This window comes from Hylaeus anthracinus, unplaced genomic scaffold (genome assembly GCF_026225885.1).
Source record: "Hylaeus anthracinus isolate JK02 unplaced genomic scaffold, UHH_iyHylAnth1.0_haploid 11978, whole genome shotgun sequence".
Classification (NCBI taxonomy): Eukaryota; Metazoa; Arthropoda; class Insecta; order Hymenoptera; family Colletidae; genus Hylaeus; species Hylaeus anthracinus.
The window spans coordinates 3,310,777-3,322,017 of NW_026534326.1; the positions used below are offsets into that span (position 1 = coordinate 3,310,777).

Sequence of the window (11,241 nt, forward strand, 5' to 3'; positions counted from 1 at the left end):
TTATTACACTGTAATAAGTATTCGTATTTGTTTTAAATTGATTGCTGCATGAATACTTCTTACACTGACTGAATAGTAATACATGTATAATTAGGATGATAATGAGTAGACTGCGGACTTTGATGCATTTATGTTCATACAAATAGAAAACATAAAATATACATATTGCATGAGTGCAAGATAATTATGTACCTTTTTACTACGTTCAGCATGTGTTTGTTATATAAGTTTCATCATAAATGGATAAAGTCTGCAGTCTACCCTGTCCTACCCATTCTATCCTGTCGTTGGGCATCTACTCGCAGTGCTCAATTTGAGAAAACAGATAAAGCCTTCATTACGCCAAGTATAGAATACTTTACTAGAATAGAGGTTAATGTTAGCCTGGATCAATATAAATCAATCTATAACATTCTTTTCGAAGTTGTAATCTTCCAATGAGTATTCACACAGGTCTTTCGAGACATGTTTTTTTACATTATTAACACATTTTCTAAGTATGCGTAGAGGTGTCCAAAGATGAAATATTCATTTTCATTGTTTCTCGTGCAGCTTCTTTCAGAATTATAAGAATGATACGTGTAGATATATATTAGGGTGGCCCTGAATACCTTGCAGATACACAAGCAAATATTCTTGGCAAATTTGAGCTCCCAATTTTAACGTGTCAATGTTAGAGAGCTTAAATTTTTGCAGGAATTTTGTTGTATTTGCAAGGTATTTAGGGGGCTAACACTGATTTCACAAATTATTAAAATACGGACCACCTTGATACATGTAATACAGTCAGTGTAAAAAGTATTCGTACAGCAATCCATGGAAAACAAATGGTTCCTGTACGAGTACTTATTACACTGCAATAATCCTGTACGAATACTTATTGCAGTGTAAGAAGTATTTGTACAGTATTATTACAGTGTAAGAAGTATCCGTACAGTATTATTACAGTGTAATAAGTATTTGTACAGGAGCCATTCGCTTTGAATGGGTTGCTGTACGAATACTTCTTACGTTCACTGTATATATAACATGTTTCTTAATATGTGGACACTTTTTGGAGATTAAAGTCTTCATATTAAGAAACCTTCTGTATACATATAATATTTGAGATGTACGGTATATCAAGTCTGAAAACAACTTATAAATTAATTTCTCGGTTGTCATTCCCACAAATTGAGGATATATTTGAAACGAAAACGCGATATCTCAAAGATTTCCTTGTGAAATCACCTGGAAAAATTGTGGAATGTATGTTGAAACACAGCTAAAATATTCTCAAAGTTACAGAAACATTCTTTTCTATATAAGACAATATTTCAGGGAACGCTCAATACTTGGACTCCCAACGTGGTTTCTCCCCTCAACAAAAGCAAAAAAAAAAGCAATTAGCATAATTCCTTTTTCACAAAGAACGGGACAGTGCGTGTTGAAGGGCGGATAGCTTCGATCATCTGAACGTGCATACTAATTGTATGATCTCATTTCAAGCGTGCGGTCTAACCAACTCAGAGATAAATTACTGTATCGGAATGATGAGAATGATGATATATACATATATATATATATAATACATATATATAATGGAGGATGATGATGATGATGATTGTGAATGTGTTGTAGGAGAAGAACGAGATTTATTGTAGCGAAATACGTATATATGCTTATGTTTAATTTAAACTTTCGTGTGTTTAATGTGTAATTGAGAATTAACCGAGGGTTTAGCGAGTACACGTTTTATAGAGTATTTCGAATTTGAGAGCTTTCACGATGTCGCGTCGATCTGGATTCGAGTCACGTTGGAAAATCGCCCCAGAAACTTGTTAATTTTGCGTTGTGATCGGTTGTACACGTTTCGATCCAGTCGATAACTATTCTAGACCGTTTGGAACGTTTACAAACTGTGATCTGTCTGATGAAACAGTTAGAAACGAGATAGGAGAGACTGACCTCGAACTTTGATTCTTTTCAATTAACTCAATCGATTGCATAATATATATATATATATATATTTATATATACACGTATATTTAATTAACCAGGGTTTGAGTCTACGTAGAATAAACATTATTCTAACTTAACGAAAGCAGACACTTTGAACGTTTGGTTAGTTTCCACGAGAAGGCAACGAGCCTGGATTTTCGAAAGTCCAGGTTTCGTTTCAGCGTGCATTTACCTCTCCGGATAAAATTGCTTTCTACGCTTCGCTTGTATCCTTATTTTCTCCTGTAATAACGTCTCGTAATCTCGTACCTTGCAACGATTACAAGCGAAACGAATCTCGTTTAAACGTATCTTTATATCTTTATTTTAACATTGAATGGATGGAAAATTGTCGCAATCGCGCGCAGATCGATCGCAGCTACCCGAGATTTAAAATGCCATTAATCGTAGTGAATTTTAATATAAATATAAAAATTAAAAAGAATATGTTACTAGCCGCGTGCACGCGATTTCTGTGAGAACTATGTGTTACTATTTGGTACGATGGATGATGCGTCGAAAGAATCGAACTGGTTGCGTGTGAAAGGTGGCATTTCAAATCGACTTTGATTGTTTCATTTCTATCCGAGTGCTCGGAGAATCTGAAAGTGTGTTTTCACAAGTTTTTAGCGACGTGTACCCCTGTCGAGAGCCGAGTATTTATTTTCCAACGACCCATTGTCGAACTGCGGATTTTACGCACTCGTAACAACCGTTAATTATACAAGTTAATTATACGAGAAAAATCTGCGAAAGTTATAGAGAAGATAGAATACACATTGTACTGCGTGAAATCCACGGTTCAGTCGAACCACTTCATTCATGATGCACGATTGTAGTCAATAACTACCGTATAGTCGAGAGGAAGTACAGAGTAACCGTATAACTCAATAAAATACAGCGTTAGCCATGCGTTGAAATAATTCTAGGTCGACTGTCTCGGACGAGACAAAATTATAAATGAATTCTTAAGGAAGGATACGGTATGTGCTGTCGTACACGCGCGTTACATTATAGTAAAAAAAGTCACACGGATTAGATTTCCTGCGTGCATACAATTTTACCAGTTATTATCGCTAGCGTGAAAAGCTGTTCGACGTGTACTTAAAATGTTTGATCAAACTCTGCGACCGCGTGCGCTTCTGATTGCGAGCACGAGGAGAGGTATGTGAAAGTAACGTGTGTGCGTGCGTGGCTGTATGCGTGTAATTTTGATCACCGAGACGCCTCGCAATTAGCGGGACGCGCGGTGCAACGGTTTGACGTCAAATATTTTAGAAACATCCAGCGGGAGTGTAATATTTCTTACGTCGGATTAGGGAAATCATAATATTGTAATCTACGTAGATTGGATTGTTTTATCACGCCTCTCTTTCTCTCTCTCTCTCTCTCTCTCTCTCTCTCTCTCTCTCTCTCTCTCTGTCTGTCTGTCTGTCTGTCTGTCTGTCTCTCTGTCTCTCTGTCTCTCTGTCTCTGTCTATGTGTGTGTGTATGGCGGTTGAATGTATTTGTTAATGGTCGTCTCAGAACTACAGGCATGAAAGTTCAATCGAGAAGTGATTATTGATGTTCTAAGAACATGCAATTACGTATCCTGATGTAAAAGAGATAAAAAAAAAAAAAAACGAAACATACGTGTTGATATGAGTGAATATAACAATTGTGAGGTCGAGCGGTAATTAATTGCGAAAAATAATATTTTATGGATGGGACACACAGTCGTTTATTGAATGCCTGATATATATTACACTGTACGCATAAACATATATGCATGCACGTGTATGGATGCATGTATGCATGCATGTATATATGTATATATATATAGGGTACATGCATATATGCATATGTGTATACGTTTATCGATCCAGAATGTTTATACATAATGTAAAGAGAACATTGATGGGAAAGTGCGTCGAGTTTATTTATTGACGTCCTGCTGTAAATGATAACCGATATACAAAGACTGTAGTTTAAGACAACTTTTAACAGACATTAGAACCGTTTCTAGCTCATTATTATAGCCGGCTGATCTATTTCAAATCGTTCGCGACCATTTAACACTAACGTCGTTAGCCTCCCCGTAGATGTCCAGTGGGTTCATTTTATACGATCGTTTATATGGAATCGAGCCTCATCTCGTAAAACTTCTCGACGAAAATATTCTCCACCGAATGATAGCTAGGAATCGGTTAGGAATAACCTGTTGCTCAAAAGATGCCTTTGCGATACGATTTGAAAAGGATCCACGATGATGTGTAAATATACGTAAGGAGCATTAATGTCGTTCGTGAAACGTTACGAGTTTGGTTTGTAGACAGTTGTAAATTATAACGATGATTCTGTTTCAAAAGAGATACCGAGTGATCGCGACCGATAAACATCAAGTTCTGTCATGTGAGAATGTTATTTTGATAGGTGGTAGAGATTGATTCTTATTACATAAGTTCATTACAGAATGATTAAAAACTGATACACTGGCAATAGTTTATTTACACTCTTTGAACTCCTTCATTGGACCGTTCGTTATTTACCTACATATTCGACCAATATCGATCTTCAAAAGCTTTACAGATTGTAAGATTTGTTAAGTATTGTAAGTATTGTATTTGTAAGGTTTATCGGTCCAAGGTATTTTCAAATTCTGTACCATCAAGATCTTACAAATATGGTCTAAAGGTGGTCCGAGGTATTTATTCTCCATATTTCAAACTATCTAATCGTTGGAAACCTTGGAGATAATTATTGCAATTTGTATGAAAAGTATTTCTATTGGAAAGTAACAGGCGATATTGGTTGAAACATTTCATGTACTCCTACTTTGTGTACTTATTTTCTTGTTCGCTGGATACGTTCTTCACGTAAAGTGAACAATATTCAATCAAATTTGTTTTACGAGGCAAAGGACTATTATTTACTTCTCACACAATCTAAAGTCTACCTGACCTGATACTTGCCGCATTTAAATGCTAACACGTGCTATTATCCGTTACTGGATGATTCAGAAAACTGGGACTGCTTGGATGACATTGATACCAATGAACATTTCAAGAACCAAAGACCCATTCGCTATTCAATGTTGCCATTTTGCTTGCAGTTTTCAAGATTTCAAGTAACTTGACACTAATTGATGCAGTAAATACAGTAAATTACTACAGCATTCTATCATTACAGAACTGCTATACAAAACTAGGGTTAAATAATGTAAATTAACAAGTATCTATTTACTTGATAAAATAGGGACTATTTATTTCCATCGCACAAGTCAAGTTATTTAATATTCGGTAGTCTTCAAAGTTTTAACTTTGTAGAAATTTCAATTACTTTTACACATGTAGAAGAAATAGGACTCTGAGACTCTGTAAAAATACTGTAGAAGTTATAGTGATATCAGGATGTGGGGATGGTCCAGTCAGTTGAAGCATCGACTGGTAATCCAAAGAACCCCAGTTTTAGTCCTTGTGGACCTCCTTTCTACTGTAAGCTTTCCTAGAGGTTTCCATATTATATTCAAGACACGTCCAAGTGTAAAATCCTTGTGTTGGAGTATTCTTCCATCTCAGTCTTGAACTTAAAAAGAACATTTCAACCGATTACCCTGAGGAAATCTTGAAAAGCATAGCAGAAAATGCAACGTTGAGTAGCATCGATGGGTTCATGTTTCCTGGTCCCCCATAAAACTAGGAATTAAGAATTCAAGGTACAGTCGACGATATAATTAATGAATCCCACACTTTGCTACTCGGAGGGGAATGGGGGGATGTGTGAGTGGTTCCATGGGACTGAATCACACCGAGTGGAAGCATATTTGTGAGTTTACACAATACAGATATTACCGTACCGTCCATTCGATGAATGAAGGTGGTATATGATGCTTATGATGATGATGATGATGATGATGATGATGATGATGATGATGATGGTGGTGGTGGTGGCAGTGATAGAGATGATTATATGATATATGAGGATGTTGAGGATGAGGTTGAGGATGAGATTGAATATGATGATGGTGGTGATGATGAGGATGAGGATGAGGATGAGGATGATGACTGGAAGTAGACGAGAGGCATGGAAGCGTCCGCTGAACTTCTAAACAGGTGATTACGAAATGAAATTACTTATATAATATGGGTTTTGCGTCATCGATATTCAAACATATTCACGGCAAGGTCACTCGACACGAAGCTTCCCACTTTTCCATAATCCTACTATTAATTCACATTCCATTGCCCAATTCTCAGCCACTCATTCTACTTTCACGATGGCCAAATGGAGAAAAATCTATGTTGCCTCATCAATTCACTCTCCATAATTTAATACACGATTTATATCTACGGTTAACTTTCTATAACCCAAATTTATCTGGGTCAGGATTATTAGTGTGAAACATTGTTGAGATACATAGTTAGAAATTTGATTAATGTCTTCTTTTATTTACACCATTAAATGTAAGCTCAACCAAAGTTGAATGTGTTATCTGATCCCAGCAAAGTATCTAATAGTTTTGCGTTACAATAATGAAGAGTTATAAATATGACAGATTTTTCATGTTATCTGAAAATGAACACAAAATAACATTTGGCTAGATTCTCTATAGTCGCAACATTACATTTGTGTACATTTTTACACAGAAATTGTGTTACTTAGATTCGATAACATTTATGAGCTTACACTTAACGCATTGATCTTGCTTGTGTTTTTCACTGAACAAATAAAAATATATATTCTGAAAGCCAAGCACCAAAGTAAATATTAAAAGGAAGTAACTATTAAATGAAATTCATGAAATTTTCAAGAGTACTACTCTGCGACTGAACATATTAAATAATTACAAAACTGCAATTGCATCCATATATATTACTTCTATATTACTTATAGAAGGTTAATTATCCTTCGCAATCATTTACTGCTCGTTCATCTGCTTATTACTATTTTCATCGAGTCATTCCTTCCTCAAAAAAAATTCATTAAGTTAAAGCGATAAAACCAATTTAAAGGTAGATTCACTTCTTCTGCATTTGAATAATGAAACATCTTTGAACGAAAATTCTTGTAACGTGCACATTTACAGATTCAATTAGCAAGTCGTTAAAAGTAACCGATGACATAGAGAATGCTGTAACATAAGCCATCGAAGATGCTATAAAGTTATACAAAAAAACCCATCTTCTCTCTTCCCTATACATGATCATATTTCAAGTGCTAATTCGCTGAACGAACATTAACTACGTCTGATTCTGTCTAACAGCTTAGTTGAATGAACTGCAGTCTATATATTCGAGAGGACCGATGTTTAGCAACTTGTTGCAACTAACGAACGATATCCAGTGAAAGAAACGTGGTTGGAAACGTGAAAATAACAGACCAGACGCGCTGGAATAACGGCAGAATCATTAAATGTAATGTATGTAAATATTATCTGATGTTTCTCAGTTGTTACTCGTTTAAAAATGGTTCATTTATCTGTGTTTTTACTTTCAGAAGATATCCAGCTGATGCTCATCCTCGCAATAGGAACAGATACTTTGATCGACTGTTGAAGATGAGAGTACATTCTGAAACTTTTGATTGTTCATCTATTGGTAACACGTATAGAATTACCATGGTACTGGACTTTTGCTTGGTAACTTATGTTTTAAGAAGTAGTTTTAAGAAGCACATTCAGCGTAATAGGTATCCGTACAAGAATTCAAAATAAAACTTCATATATTTATTTTATTAACAAGTTTCAGGGGAAGAAATAATTAACCAACATTTCTACTATTCCTAGAATTTTTAGAGCAGATTTAGCGTAAATTAAAGTTTATTACTTTTAATGTTATCCTCTTATTTCTTTCCTTATTAGTAGCCTGTGGATCTTTATGCAATTATAGGAAATTTGAATGCGCAAACCTACACGATGCAAACAATATGCAAGAATATAAAAAAGATTAAAAGCAAAGTTCAATTATAATATTTACAGAATAAAATAAATTATGCATAAAGATCCGCAGTCTACTTATTAGTTTTATTTTAACTTGCTGTACGAATACTTCTCACACCGGCTGTGTAAATTCGAGATAAACATTCTTGCATCGTAAAGTACAAGCACAGTAATGCATTTTTGAAAAAAAGATAAGAAAATAATTGTAAACACCAGCGAATCTTCCAAAACAAAAACTCGAGTTATCTAATCAAAGGTCCAGTGGTCCATAATTCTAGATTATGCCAACTTCTTTTCTCTTGTTACACCAGAGTTTGATAAATATTTTCTTTTTAAATACAACACACGAATACCAGTCTCAATTTTTATTTATGTTTATGTTTACTGTGTATATATGTAGTACTCTACTAAACTCTACTAAAAATAAGGAGTCAAGCGAGAATCGTGGCTTCGAATCTCCTACATTATATATATTTTAATTTTATATAAGCGATGTATTTTTCTTGGTACACGTAACTACGTGCATCGAGCGCAAATGCATGCGATTATGTCGTAAAATTGGTACAGAGATAAAAAACTGTCGTAAAAACCAATAAATGATTTTAATTTGATGGTAAGTACTGTATAATCGCTGGTACGGATCTTGTGAGGTCGTAAACCGGAACAGCAGTTATTATTTTATAATATGTTCTGTTACGAGTATTTGGAAAAACGAGAAACAAAGAAGTTTTATAGTAATCGATTATATATTGTATTGATGTGTATCCTCCTCTAGCTCTATCTTTGTCTAAAAAAGAGTGTCAGATGTGAAGATTGATTTCCGACTTCGCAAGGTCTCTACCACTGACTATATTTACATTTATTTTCTTCTGAAATAAGAAAACTAATACAAGGATAGTCATAACTTGTTTTATTTACAGATTAATGGTATCATGTTAATCAGACTCAGGCCATTTAAATATTAATATTTGTACGTGCTGCAGTCATTGGTAATAAGATTTACAGGCTAATCTGTAAAGTACACAGCCAGTTGATTTATGATGTAACGTGTTGTATCATTAATTCCAATTACTATTTTTCAAACAGTTCAAAAGATTTCAAAAAAGAGTTTGAAATACAAACATTAACCCAGACTTAATCAGTAATATACTCAGCCAGTTTATTCATAATGTCATAATGTATTGCACCGTTAATTGCAATTTTACAGTGGTGTACAAAAGAATCTGTACGGTTATGTAATTAACATCATAGTGGATAAATACAAAGATATATCAGTGTATGTATCAATAAAGGTGCTGGTGCATGGAAAAAGCCAGCTTTATTTTATTTTGGCATATCTGAAACCTATTCACAATCCCTGATTTAATCGGTTCTCGGCGAGTCTTATCAGAGTGGCCAAGAAAGAGATAAGCAGAACATACCTTCATACTAATAGGAAAAATAAGGCTAAATAGTGTATGGAATTTAAAATAAAATGTGAAAGTATGAATCTGCTAACGTACAAATGAATCTTTAAAGAAATATTAACAAAATTGTTTCGATATTCTGCTATCGAAATGATGTTTTCATTCTAAAGTATTGTGTTCTTCCCACAGAGAGATAAGTATTCCATACTACACACTGTGAGAATTGATGTATAGTTAAATCTAAAATAATAATATGCAAAAGTAAGTTTAAATAAATATAAAACTGATCTTCATCCTATTACTTGTTCAAGGGGTGCACATTTTTTCAAAAAAGGAAATCCATTTTTAACAAATTTCTTGTATTAAAATTTACGCTTTTCTGGATCTACTGGTGTTAATTTTATAATTTTTCAATAATTAGAGATGGCAAAAAAAAAATTTTCAAACGCATTTGATTCTTGTTGTTTTTGTTTATTATTTTTAATTTGAAGTTACTGACAGTACTAAATAAATTATTATGCATATGTTACAGGGATAAATAATTGCTATTTCTTTTACTGGACTTTTTTTTGCTGATTTATCAAAATTCTATAGTTACTTAAAACAATAAAAAAAAAAAACAAAAGAAGTGTAGAAAAAAAACATTTTGTTTTTCTAATGTCCTGTCTTGTTTTTCGTTTTAAATCATATAGAAATGACGTATTCATTTCGAAATATCGCGTTATTCCCATGGAGCGAGAAATAATTCCATATATTCTATTCGTAGTAATTTTATGCGAGCTCGGACAGTATTCATAAGACAATGTACCGAAACGGAAGCGTCCGGGCGCGAAGTATACAAATTAAACAAACATGAGATGATTAAGCAGAAAAAAAATGATAAGAGTGCACGCAGAGTCAAGCGTAACCCATCAATGATTCATTTAATACTTTACTCTACATTTTTTCTTTATTTTAAATAATTACGCCTTGTCTCGAGTCGTATCGATACAATGACACGCGATATAATGACTGTCTGGAATAGATAGTAGTAGATAATGCATTCCAGGTTACAAAAGTTTTCTGTGCCCTCGGGGTTGAGAACTTAGACGGTCACGAATTCGTATTTTCATTACCTACACAGAACCACACATGTGTATATATATATATATATATACACAAATTTATATATATATATACACATATACACAAAATGTACATATATATACAGGGTGTTCCAAAAATGGTGGTCCCTGAAAAGGATGGTTCGGGGGGTGGTTTGAAACAACTTTTCCCTTAGCGAAAATGTTGTGTGAGGCTTCGTTAAGGAGATATTAACAAAATACCTCAACCAATCAGAGCGCGAGTACCTCGGTGGAGCGACCTCCATTTTTTAAACAACCTATATATATATATCATTATCAGGAATTCAATCCATATTTTATATCACACAGTCCCAAAAGTCTTTCAATCGCATATCATATCTCACAGTTTATCCAATTCCATCGAGATATAATCTTATACCACCTCGTAAACGTTCGAAATAAATCTTTGATTAGTAATCTCAGATTACGTCATACAGATCAGCTTTTCTTACTTCGATCGGTAATTTGTAGCAACGCGTGCATTTGTGCACACGTACAGGGAAAAATCCATAAAAATCGCGAGAAAATGCTACATATATAAACAAAGTTAAAGTACGCATAAGAAACGACGAAGTAAACGCCTGATATACCGGTTGCGTAAATGACCAACGAGTTACAAGAAATTTGCCGTATCGCCCAGGGCCGACTGGGAATTCACATTCAAATCCTACACTGAAATTTTACAACAAGGAATTATCTACAAATGCTATATATTTTTTATAAGATGAATATTAAATAATAACACTTTGATGATTTTTGTCACTCCTTTAATCATCGCTACTAAAAAAAATGGCTTGCATCTCACAAGCAA

At 34.2% G+C, this 11,241-nt stretch overlaps 1 protein-coding gene and 1 long non-coding RNA gene across 4 annotated transcripts in view; both read left to right on the forward strand.

Moving 5' to 3' along the window:
• The window catches only part of LOC128896888 (TAR DNA-binding protein 43), a 12,519-nt gene extending 12,264 nt beyond the window's left edge, over positions 1-255 (forward strand). For all 3 annotated transcript variants that reach the window (XM_054160452.1, XM_054160454.1, XM_054160450.1), the window contains one exon: positions 1-255. This exon is cut by the window's left edge. The gene's annotated coding sequence lies outside the window, so the exon portion shown is untranslated.
• A 25-nt stretch (positions 256-280) lies between these two features.
• LOC128896905 (uncharacterized) lies at positions 281-9,560 on the forward strand. Its single transcript, XR_008462161.1, has 4 exons — positions 281-6,074; positions 7,226-7,381; positions 7,459-8,513; positions 8,821-9,560. It is a non-coding gene; the product is annotated as an uncharacterized LOC128896905 (long non-coding RNA).
• Positions 9,561-11,241: the final 1,681 nt, after the last annotated feature.